General features: G+C 41.2%; 1 pseudogene; it reads right to left on the bottom strand.

Moving 5' to 3' along the window:
* Positions 1-6,683: 6,683 nt before the first annotated feature.
* On the bottom strand, positions 6,684-6,877 carry LOC112617517 (annotated as a pseudogene).
* Positions 6,878-11,115: the final 4,238 nt, after the last annotated feature.

Raw genomic sequence — 11,115 nt, 5'->3', positions numbered from 1 at the left:
ACCTCAGGTCATCCACCCATCTTGGCCTCCCAAAGTGCTGGTATTACAGGTGTAAGCCACCGCACCAAGCCCTATAACTATTTTAAAATAAATTCATTGAATTTCCTTTTACTTAATTATTTATTTGCTTTTTAAGAGACAGGGTCTAGCTCTCTCACCCAAGCTGTAGTGAACTGGCAAGATCATAGCTCATTACAGCCTTAAAATCCTGAGCTCAAGTGATCCTCCCAGCTCAGTCTCCGAAAGTGCTGACATTACACCGTGAGCTTCCAGGCCGGGTCCAGATTTCCTTTTAAATCATTCTGATTAATTTGCGTTTTCCTTCATAACAAATTAATTTTGACTACACTTTGACACATTTATGAAACACACAAGAAAAAATTGAGAACGGCTGGGTGCAATGGCTCACGCGTGTAAGCCCAAGAGTTTAGGATGCCAAGGTGGGTGAACTGGTTGAGCTCAGGAGTTCGAGACCAGTCTGGGAATCATGACAAAACTGTGTCTCTACAAAATATACCAAAATTAGCCAAGTGGGGTGGCACACGCCTGTAATCCCAGCTACTCGGGAGGCTTAGGCATAAGAACTGCTTGAACCTGGGAGGTGGAGAATGCAGTGAGCACACCTGTAGTCCCAGCTACTCAGGAGGCTGAGGCATGAGAATCGCTTGAACCTAGGAGGTGAAGGTTATGTTGCACTGAGCTGAGATCATGACACTGCACTCCACCCTGGGTGACAGAGCAAGATTCTTGTCTCAAAAAACAAATAAATGAGAAGACAGGATGCTTTTTCATTTCAGAATTCAGCAAATCACATTTCTTGGGCAGTGAATTTAACTGAGTTTTCTGAAAAGTCAGGACAGAAATAAATTTTTTCCTTTCTCCACCTTTGGAGGAAAACACGGTATTTATACTGTCTTTTATTTCTGACCATGAATACCACATCAATTAATCTTCAGTATTTCCCCATAGAAATTCTATTGAGCAGAAATGAGCTGTTAGACCTCATAGTATAATGGTGTCATGTGTGATGATGTATAGCATCTTAGAAAACGTGGCCCAACTAAATCAGCATGGTCAGCATGGTCCCAAGTTGTTTTAGTGAAATGATCAAATATCAGAGGCTTTAAATAAACCCTGGACAGGTGGATTAAATTTCTGATGAAATGTTCTAACCTTCGGTTCAGCTATTTTACACTAGCCATTAAATGAGAGCATAAACCAGATTTCATGGGTGGAGGGACAAAATTAACATTTTGAAATAGCTTCTACTTATCTTAATTAGCAAATAACCTTCAAATAAGGTTCACCAAAATACTTCAACCCAGTAATGTTTTGTGATTGCTTCTGCATTGCTCTATTATACCACTACTTTTTTTTTCTTGTTGTTTTTGCAATGAGCCAATGATTAAGGCATTCTTTTATCTTTCATTACCGGATACCACTTGGGGTGGATGCAGCAGATCAATTTAATCTCTGAATTTACTCAACTACAGTATTTTTTCCAAACTGCTAATCTCCTCCAGTTAGGAGCTTTGGACAGTCTCCAACAAAGACTCCAACAGTTAAACAAAGATTGGACAACCTACCTGAAACTTACTGAAATTTAGCATCAGTTACCCAATCAACTGACCTTCAAATCAAAACATTTTATTACAAAATGGAACAAGTAGTCTATGCAATCATCATCAAAAAGAAAAACAACTTTTCTGTAGGTTTGGGTTCTTTTAAGTGTAAAATGTTGGAGAAAAATTAATCAAATTAAAATAAATGTATTAAATATGTATCTTGATTTGCCATAGCAATTAATTACAGAGAATATCAAAGCTGGCCCAATAATTTGAGAAAGTAGTTTTTCCTTTATACCAAGATGTCATTACACAAATGTTGTAGTTCTGACTTAACTGACTAAAGTTAAGCTAAATGTGTATGAATTCAATTATTCAGTAAATAGATAAATGTATTGAGTTGTAAACACAAGATATTCTGTTCGACGCTATGGAGAACAAAAAGGTGAACACTACTCTACCCTTAAATGATTTGAAACGAATAATAAGAGCAGCCGGGAGCAGTGGGTCATGCCTGTAATTCTGGTCTGAAGTGGGCAGATCAGTTGAGATCAAGAGTTTGGGACCAGCCTGGGCAACATGATGTAACCCTGTCTCTATGAAAAATACAAAAATTAGCCAGGCATGGTGGTGTGCACCTGTAGTCCCAACTACCTGGGGGACTGAGGTGGGAGGATCGTTTGAGCCTGGGAGGTGAGGCTACAGTGAGCCAAGATCACGCCACTGTACTCCAGCCTGGGTGACAAAGTCAGACTCTGTCTCATAAACAAAACAAAAACAAAAAAGACACACACATGGAATAATAAATGCAACTAAAAACCTAACCAAATTAACAGGCTATAAAGGACTTTATTTTTTAGTTTTGAGACAGGATCTCACCATGTTGCCCAGGCTGGTCTCAAACTCCAGAGATCAGTGGATTCTCCAACCTTAGCCTCCCAAACTGCTGGGATTATAGGTGTGAGCCACTGCATCTAGTCAGTTTTTAATTTTATTTTATTATTATTTTTGAGACAGGATCTTTTCTCTGTCAAGCAGGCTGCAGTGCACTGGTATAATCATTACTCAATGCAGCTTTGTACTCCAGGACTCAATCCATTCTCCCACCTCAGCCTCCTCAGTAGCTAGGACTACAGGCACACGCCACCACACCTGGCTAAGCTTTGTATTTTTTTTGTAGAGATGGGGTTTCACCATGTTTCCCAGGCTGGTGGATTTATAGTGATAACAAAAACAATAACAACTATAGCTGCCATTTGTTGAACATCCACTATATGTGACATAAATTCAATTATAAATTGTGTAATGTATCATACAAACTTTGGGTTATTGTTCCCATTTTACAAATTATGAAAATAAATCTCAGAGAGTTCAACTAAATTTCCTGAGGTCACAGTGAGTAAATGGAAGAAGCAGAGTTTAAACTAGGACTGTGTGACCTTAAAGGTCATGCTCCTTCCATTGGTGATGCTAACACCACAAGGAGAAACAGTTAACATTTTTAAACGAAGGCAAGGCGCAGTGGCTCATGCCTGTAATCCCAGCACTTTGGGAGGCTGAGGCAGGTGGATCACCTGAGGTCAAGAGTTCTGGACCAGCCTGACCGACAAGAAGAAACCCTGTCTCTACTGAAAATACGAAAATCAGCCGGGCATGGTGACACATGCCTGTAATCTCAGCTACTAGGGAGGCTGAGGCAGGAGAATTGCTTGAATTCAGGAGGCAGAGGTTGCAGTGAGCCGAGATCACACCATTGCATTCCTGCCTGTGCAACAAATGTGAAACTCTGTCTCAAAAAAAAAAAAAAAAAAAATTTTTAAATTAAATAAATAAAAATTATCAGGTAAAAAATGTTTTTTCTTTCTAAAATACAAAAAAAAAAAGCCCAGATATTTAAGATGTTTATAACCTAGTAAAACCTTTCTTATGTGTTTTTTACCTAGAAGAAATCATGCTGAAGATACCTAACTTGCAACATCACCATTAAATATATCCAGTTTCAAATATGTTCATCCCTGTCTACCTTTTTTTTTTTGAGACAGAGTTTCACTCTTGTTTCCCAGGCTGGAGTCCAATGGTGGGATCTCGGCTCACCACAACCTCCTCCTTCCAGGTTCAAGTGATTCTTCTGCCTCAGCCTCCGGAGTAGTTGGAATTACAGTCATGACCCACCACGCCCAGCTAATTTTTTTGTATTTTTAGTAGAGACAGGGTTTCTCCATGTTGGTCAGGCTGGTCTCGAACCCCTGACCTCAGGTAATTTGCCCACCTCGGCCTCCCAAAGTGCTGGGATTACAGGCGTGAGCCACCGCACCCAGCCGCCCTGTCTACCTTTATCTTTGCAACTGAGTTCTACAATTCAAATGAACTATCGACTGTAAAATTATTTTTCATATTGATGATATTCTGGTCTTTATAACAAAATCATTAATTCTAGAAATGATGTACTTTATAAATGAAAGAGGAAAGAGAGAAATTTTGTTATTTTCAAGACTTAAAATCTTATTTAAGGCTGAGAATGGTGGCTCACACCTGTAATCACTCTCAGTGCTTTGGGAGGCGGAAGCAGGAGGAATGCTTGGGGCTATGAGTTTGAAACTAGCTTGGGAAACAGAGCAAGGCCCAGTTTCTAAAAAATTTAAAGGTGAGCCGGGCACAGTGGCATGTGCCTGTAGACCTAGCTACTCAGGAGGTTAAGGTAGGAGGATTGCTTAAGCCCAGGAGTTTGAGGCTGCAGTGAGCTTTATCATGCCACTGCATTCCAGCCTGGGCCACAGAGTGAGACCTTGTCTCTAAAAATAAAAAAATAAAAACAAAAAACTCCACACGTTTTATTTAAGATATGCTTCATCAAGGCCAGGCGTAGTGGCTCACACCTGTAATCCCACCACTTTGGGAGGCTGAGGCGTGTGGATCACGTGAGCTCAGGAGTTCAAGACCAGCCTGGCCAACATGGTGAAACCTCGTCTATACCAAAAATACAAAAATTAGCCGGGCGTGGTGATGTGCGCCTGTCGTCCCAGCTAGTTGGGAGGCTGAAACAGGAGAATCACTTGAATCTAGGAGGCAGAGGTTGCAGTGAGCCAAAATCGCGCCACTGCACTTTAGCCTGGGCAACAAAGTGAGAGAGTGAGACTCTGTCTCAAAAACAAAAAAAGAAAAGAAAACAACAACAACAACAACAAGATATGCCTCATCACAAGTTAATAAAAACAGAAGTGACATTATCAAAAGGAATAGTCTCTTTTGAATATAGTCTTATATTTCTCAATAAGGCTATCAAGTGAAGGCTTTAGCCTTCTTAGTAGCTAGGACTACATAAGTGTACTACTGCACTTGGCTGAAACCCACTTTTTTTGAAAGTTCACTTAGTAATATATATATTTGAAACAGGGTCTCATTCTGTCAACTAGGCTACAGTGCAGTGGCACAATCTCAGCTCACTGCAACCTCCGCCCCCCAGGTTCAAGTGACTCTCCTACTTTAGCCTCCCGAGTAGCTGGGATTACAGGCACACGCCACGATGACTGGCTAATTTGTGTATTTTTAGTAGAGATGGGGTTTCACCATGCTGGCCAGGGTGGTCTCAAACTCCTGACCTCGTGATACGCCCACCTCAGTCTCCCAAAGTGCTGAGATTACAGGCATGAACCACCACACCCAGCCTAGTTCACTTAATATTTTTACAAACATATATTACGCTTTTGCTTGTAATTATAATCACTATTTAAAAATTACTAGCAAGGGCTGGGTGCGGTGGCTCACGCCTCAGCACTTTAGGAGGCGGAGGCAGGCAGATAACAAGGTCAGGAGTTCGAGACCAGCCCGGCCAACATGGTGAAATCCTGTCTGTACTAAAAATACAGAAATTAGCTGGGCATGGTGGTGGGTACCTGTAATCTCTGCTACTCGGGAGACTGAGGCAGGAGAATCATTTGAACCCGGGAGGCAGAAGTTGCAGTGAGCCGAGATTGCACCATTACACTCCAGCCTGGGAGACAGGGTGAGACTCTGTCTCAAAACAAACAAACAAAAAAACCAACCAAACAAACAAACATTACTAGTCAGGCAAGGAGCTCATGCCTGTAGTGCCAGTACTTTGGGTTTGCTTGAGCCCAGGAGTTTGACACCAGCCTGGGTAACTTGGCGAAACCTCATCTCTACCAAAAATATAAAAATTAGGCAGGTCTGGTGGTGCACACCTGTGGTCCCAGCTATTTGGGGGGCTGAGGTAAAAGATAAATTGATCCAGGAGGTCAAGGCTGTAGCGAGCCATGATCACACCACTACACTCCAGCCTGGGCGACCAAGCAAGACCTTGTCTCAAAGAAAAAAAAAAAGTAAAAACAAACAAAACACAGTATGCCAAGCTGCTCTAAACATTTAATTTTTTTTTTTTTTTTTTTTTTTTTAGACAGAGTTTTGCTCTGTTGCACAGGCTGAAGTGCAGTGGCGCAGTCTTGGCTCACTGCAACATCTGCCCAGCTAATTTTTGTATTTTTAGTAGAGATGGGGTTTCTCCATGTTGGTCAGGATGGTCTTAATCTCTTGACCTCATGATCCACCCGCCTCAGCCTCGCAAAGTGCTGGGATTACAGGCATAAGCCACTGCACTTGGCCCAACATATTTTTTACTTTGGGTTTTTTCATTTTTTGAGAAGAAGTCGCCCAGGCTGGAGTGCAGTGGGCATCTTGGCTCACTGCAACCTCTGCCCCCTGGGTTCAAGCAATTCTCCCACCTCAGCCTCCTGAGTAGCTGGGACTACAGAGGACCACCACCACGCCCAGCTAAGTTTTGTATCTTTTTTTTTTTTTTTTTTTTGAGTACAGATGGGGTTTCGCCTTGTTGGCCAGGCTAGTTGAACTCCTGACCTCAAGTGATCCACTGCCTCAGCGCCCCAAAGTACTGAGATTACAGGCATGAGCCACCGCGCCTGGCATTCATTCATTCATTCATTCATTCATTCATTTTACAAAAGTTTATTCTTAAATGTACAACAGCTCCAAGACAACACTGATTTCCAGCTATAGGTGGTAAAAGATGTTACGGCAGGGAATACAGGTGTTTCAATATGGATGAAATAAAGGGTCACCATTTCCTCAGGCACAAGGAACAGCTCACTTTTTGGCAGATTTCTTAATTCCACCTGTGGCCAGGGGCCCTTCCCCACTGCCTTCGCATTTAGCTCCTTGAGTTTCTTCTGCTCCTCTTTTTGTTTCTGCTTGAAAGCCTTATCTTCCTCATCCATCTCCTTGGCCTGCTTCTTGGGCTGTTTCAGGGCCTTCTTCTTGCCACCTTTGCTGCCGGACATAGTGCCTGCCGTCCCTTCCCCACCCATGGCCTTTATGTTTTATAAATATATAGAGATGGGGTTTTGTCACACACACACACACACACACACACACACATATATATATATATATATATATAAAAATAAAATAACTAAGCTCATAGAATAAGTTTATTGTTTAATATCTGGCTTCCTAGAATTATGAAAATAATCTATAAGCAAATTCATGTGACATCACTAAATTTTACATATAGATGATAAAAACTTCAGAAGGACAGAAAAGGAGTTACTATTTAAAACTGTGGGCCAACACTTGAGGAGGCTAAGGCAGGAGGATTGCTTAGGCCCAGAAGCTCAAGATCACCCTGGGCAACACAGTGAAACCTGGTCTCTGCAAAAAATTTTAAAAATTAGTCAGGCTTGGTGGCACACACTTATCATCCCAGGTACTCAGGAGATTGAGGTGGGAGGATCACATGAGCCCAGTAGGTTTTGGCTGCAGTGAGCAGCCTGGGTGACAGAATGAGACCCTGTCACACAAAAAAATAAACAAACAAATAAATGAAACTATAGGCCAGGAACGGTTGCTCAAGCCTGTAATCCCAACACTTTTGGAGGCCAAGGCAAGAGGATCACCTGAACCCAGGAGGTGGAAACCACACTGGGCAACATTTTGAGACTCTACCTTTATATTAAAAAACAATTTTTTTTTAATTAAAAAATAATATGGCCAGGCATGGTGGCTCATGCCTGTAATCCCAACACTTTGGGAGGCCGAGGTAGGCGGATCACCTGAGGTCAAGAGTTGGTAACCAGCCTGGCCAACATGGTGAAACCCTGTGTCTACTAAAACTACAAAAAATTAGCTGGGTGTGGTGACATGCACCTGTAGGCCCAGCTACTCGGGAGGCTGAGGCAGGAGAATCACTTGAACCCAGGAGGCAGAGGTCACAGTGAGCTGAGATCGCACCACTGCACTCCTACCTGGGTGACAAAGGAAGACTCTGTCTCAAATAAATAAATAAATAAATAAAAAGGACTGTTACCTCTGTTACCCACATTCTCTTCCATAGGCCATTTTGGCTGATAAATCTTACCATCAAATCTTTGAAAATATTTTATATATATATATATATATATGCGCACATATACTTTTTGGACATTGAAAGACATTCCATTGTTAAAATCATTATCACTTAAAAATGAATTAAGAAGGCCAGATGCAGTGGCTTATGCCTGTACTTTGGGAGGATGAGAAGAATGGATTGCTTCGAGCTCAGGGCTTCTAGACCAGCCTTAATGGAATTTTAAAACATGGCGAGCGAAACCCCATCTCTTCAAAAAATACAAAAATTAGCTGGGCGTGGTAGCATGTGCTTGTGATTCCAGCTACTTGTGAGGCTAAGGCTACGGAATCACTTGAACCCAGGAGGCAAAGGTTGCAACGAGCCGAGATTGCACCACTGCATACCAGCCTGGGGGACAGAATGAAACCTGTCTCAAAAAAAAAAAAAAAAAAAAAAAAGAATTAAGGTTCAAACAAAAATTAAATAAAGTTATTAGTTGTCTCCTTTTGTCTGGCTCATGAGAATATATTCTAGTCAGTAAATGGGGAGCTATACAGTAAGGAAAGTACAACTCAGAAACAGTATGAATCCGACACTATCAAAATACAAACACCGTACCAGATGAGCCAAAGTATTCAAGATACAAGGCATATGTTCTTTTGTGGACTAGGAAGAATTCAAGACTTTTTTTTTTTAATAGCCTGGATGAAATTTTCCTTAAACCCATCCAACTCCATTTGGCTTTTATTCACTTTGATTCTCTGTTTGGGGTCATTCCTAGAAATCACAGAATGGATATGAGTCTTGAGTCACTGTAAATATACATGCTCCAGTGATAAACGAATGCCTGCATATGAGCTGGCTTAGTGAGAACTCAGCCCTGAAATCCAGTCTGATCATCTCCAGGCAAAATGCTGTATTACAGTTTCTGGGTATACAAACCAGAAGCCCACGTGTGTCTTTGATTGTGTGAATAAACACTGATGGATGGGCACACGTCCTTAACAGTTTTTGCCAGTTTATGGCAAAATGAGTTCAATAAAGACCATGTGCTGTTATAAAACTAAATTATTAAATTTATATGACCTTCCCGTGTTCTCATATTATCTTCTTCCCATTTTAAAAAGGTAAAGCTGGTATCCCTTTGTGAATACTTTCAACACCCACTCTGAATTTTTTCCTCACTGGCCCATTAAATCCAGAAGTCTGGGATTAGTTGCCTGGGACTATAAGTAACTATCAAAATTGCATGGCTTTTTTTTTTTTTTTTTTTCCCTGAAGGATGGCCAAACTTAGTATTTGATCTAGTACTTAAATTTGCAACATGTTGCTACAAGTAATGGAATGTTGCATTATAACCACCTGTTGAAAAACTTTAAAGAAATTACTTTACCAATGATTTATTTTACTAACTGAAACAAAATTATAGATAAATAAGCAGAAGAAAATTTTAGCAACGATGTCATCTTTCATTTATAGCGTTTTTTGTTTGTTTGTTTGTTTGAAAGGGAGTCTCCCTGTATCGCCAAGGCTGGAGAGCAGTGGCACAATCTCAGTTCACTGCCACCTCTGCCTCCCAGGTTCAAGTGATTCTCCTGCCTCAGCCTCCTCCCAAGTAGCTGCAATTACAGCACCTGCCACCACACCTGGCTACTATTTGTATTTTTAGTAGAGACGGGGTTGGCCCCATGTTGGCCAGGCTGGTCTTGAACTCCTGACCTCAAGTGATCCTCTTGTCTCTGCCTCTCAAAGTGCTGGGAATACAGACATGAGCCACTACACCTGACCTATTTATAGCTTAATGGAATTTTAAAATAAACGAGATAACTCAATTGTATTTAATTTAGTAATTTTGACAGGCAAGGGTGGCTGTAATCCCAGCTACTCAGAAAAATGAGAAAGGACAATAGTTTGAGCCCAGGAATTGAAAACCAGCCTAGGCAGCACAGCAAGACCTAAGTTCAACAAACAAACAAACAAACAAACAAACAACAAACAAACATAACCAGAGTATAATTTAGTCCTTTTAAACCAGCACTAGTCTAGTATATATAAAAATAATTTATAGGCTGGGCATGGTGGTAAATGCCTGTAATCCCAGCAGTTTGGGAGGTTGATGTGGGCGGATCACTTGAGGCCAGGAGCTTGAGAACAGCCTGGCCAGCATGGCAAAAACTTGTCTCTACTAAAAATGCAAAAAAAAAAAAAAAAAAAAAAAAATTAGCTGGGCGTGGTGGCACATGCGCATAATCTCAATTACTCAGTAGGCTGAGGCAGGGAATCATTTGAACCTAGGTGGCGGAGGTTTCAGTGAGCCAAGACTGCACCACTGTACTCCAGCCTGAGCGACAGAGTGAGACTGTCTCAAATAAATAGATAGATTCGATAAAAAAAAAATTTATAAATGAAGGGAATAGTTCTCATATTAGGAAACTTACCCTAGATGTTTTCCTTCATCACCTCAGCAATTTTTGCTTGTTTGTTTCCTTTAAAGCACGTAACTGCAATCTGTCATTTCTTCGTTTGTCTTTAATTTTTTGCCTGTTTCTCTCAGCAGCATTTAATCTCCTTGAGGTCTCACATTGATTTTTGTTGTTGTTGTTGTTGGAGACAGGGTCTCAATCCCTGCTCACTGCAGCCTCAACCTCCTCGGCTCAAGAATCCTCCCACCTCAGCCTCCCAAGTAGCTGGGATTATAGGCACAAGCCATCATGCCCGGCTAATTTTTGTAGAGACAGGATTTCGTCATGTTGGCCAGGGTGGTATAAAACTCCTGAGCTCAGGCCATCTGCCCGCCTGGGCCTCCCTAAGTGCTAGGAGCATAGGCATGTACCATGGTTCCTGGCCCACGTTGGTCTTATTTACCATAGTGGCTCCAGCATTTAGTATGTGCTCAGAAAACATTGTGTGAATGTTAATAACACTGTTTTTCAGAAAGGGGTGCTTGTTGAACATTTAATATGTGCTAGGCAATGATACTAAATTTGAGTATCACTATGTCATGCAAATCAAGATCATGAATAAATGTGATTCATTTATGATGTGGTTCTCCTTTTAAAATGTGTTTCAAAAAGATTATAAGTATAACCATATGAAAGCATCCTGTCCTCTCTCCTAGTAAGTTATAGGCCCCACAGTCCCCATCCACCCTACCACTACTTTTTTTTTTTTTTTTTTTTTTTTTTTTTTTTT

This window comes from Theropithecus gelada, unplaced genomic scaffold, assembly GCF_003255815.1.
Source record: "Theropithecus gelada isolate Dixy unplaced genomic scaffold, Tgel_1.0 HiC_scaffold_220, whole genome shotgun sequence".
Taxonomy (NCBI): domain Eukaryota; kingdom Metazoa; phylum Chordata; class Mammalia; order Primates; family Cercopithecidae; genus Theropithecus; species Theropithecus gelada.
This window is presented reverse-complemented; position numbering and strand designations above follow the sequence as displayed.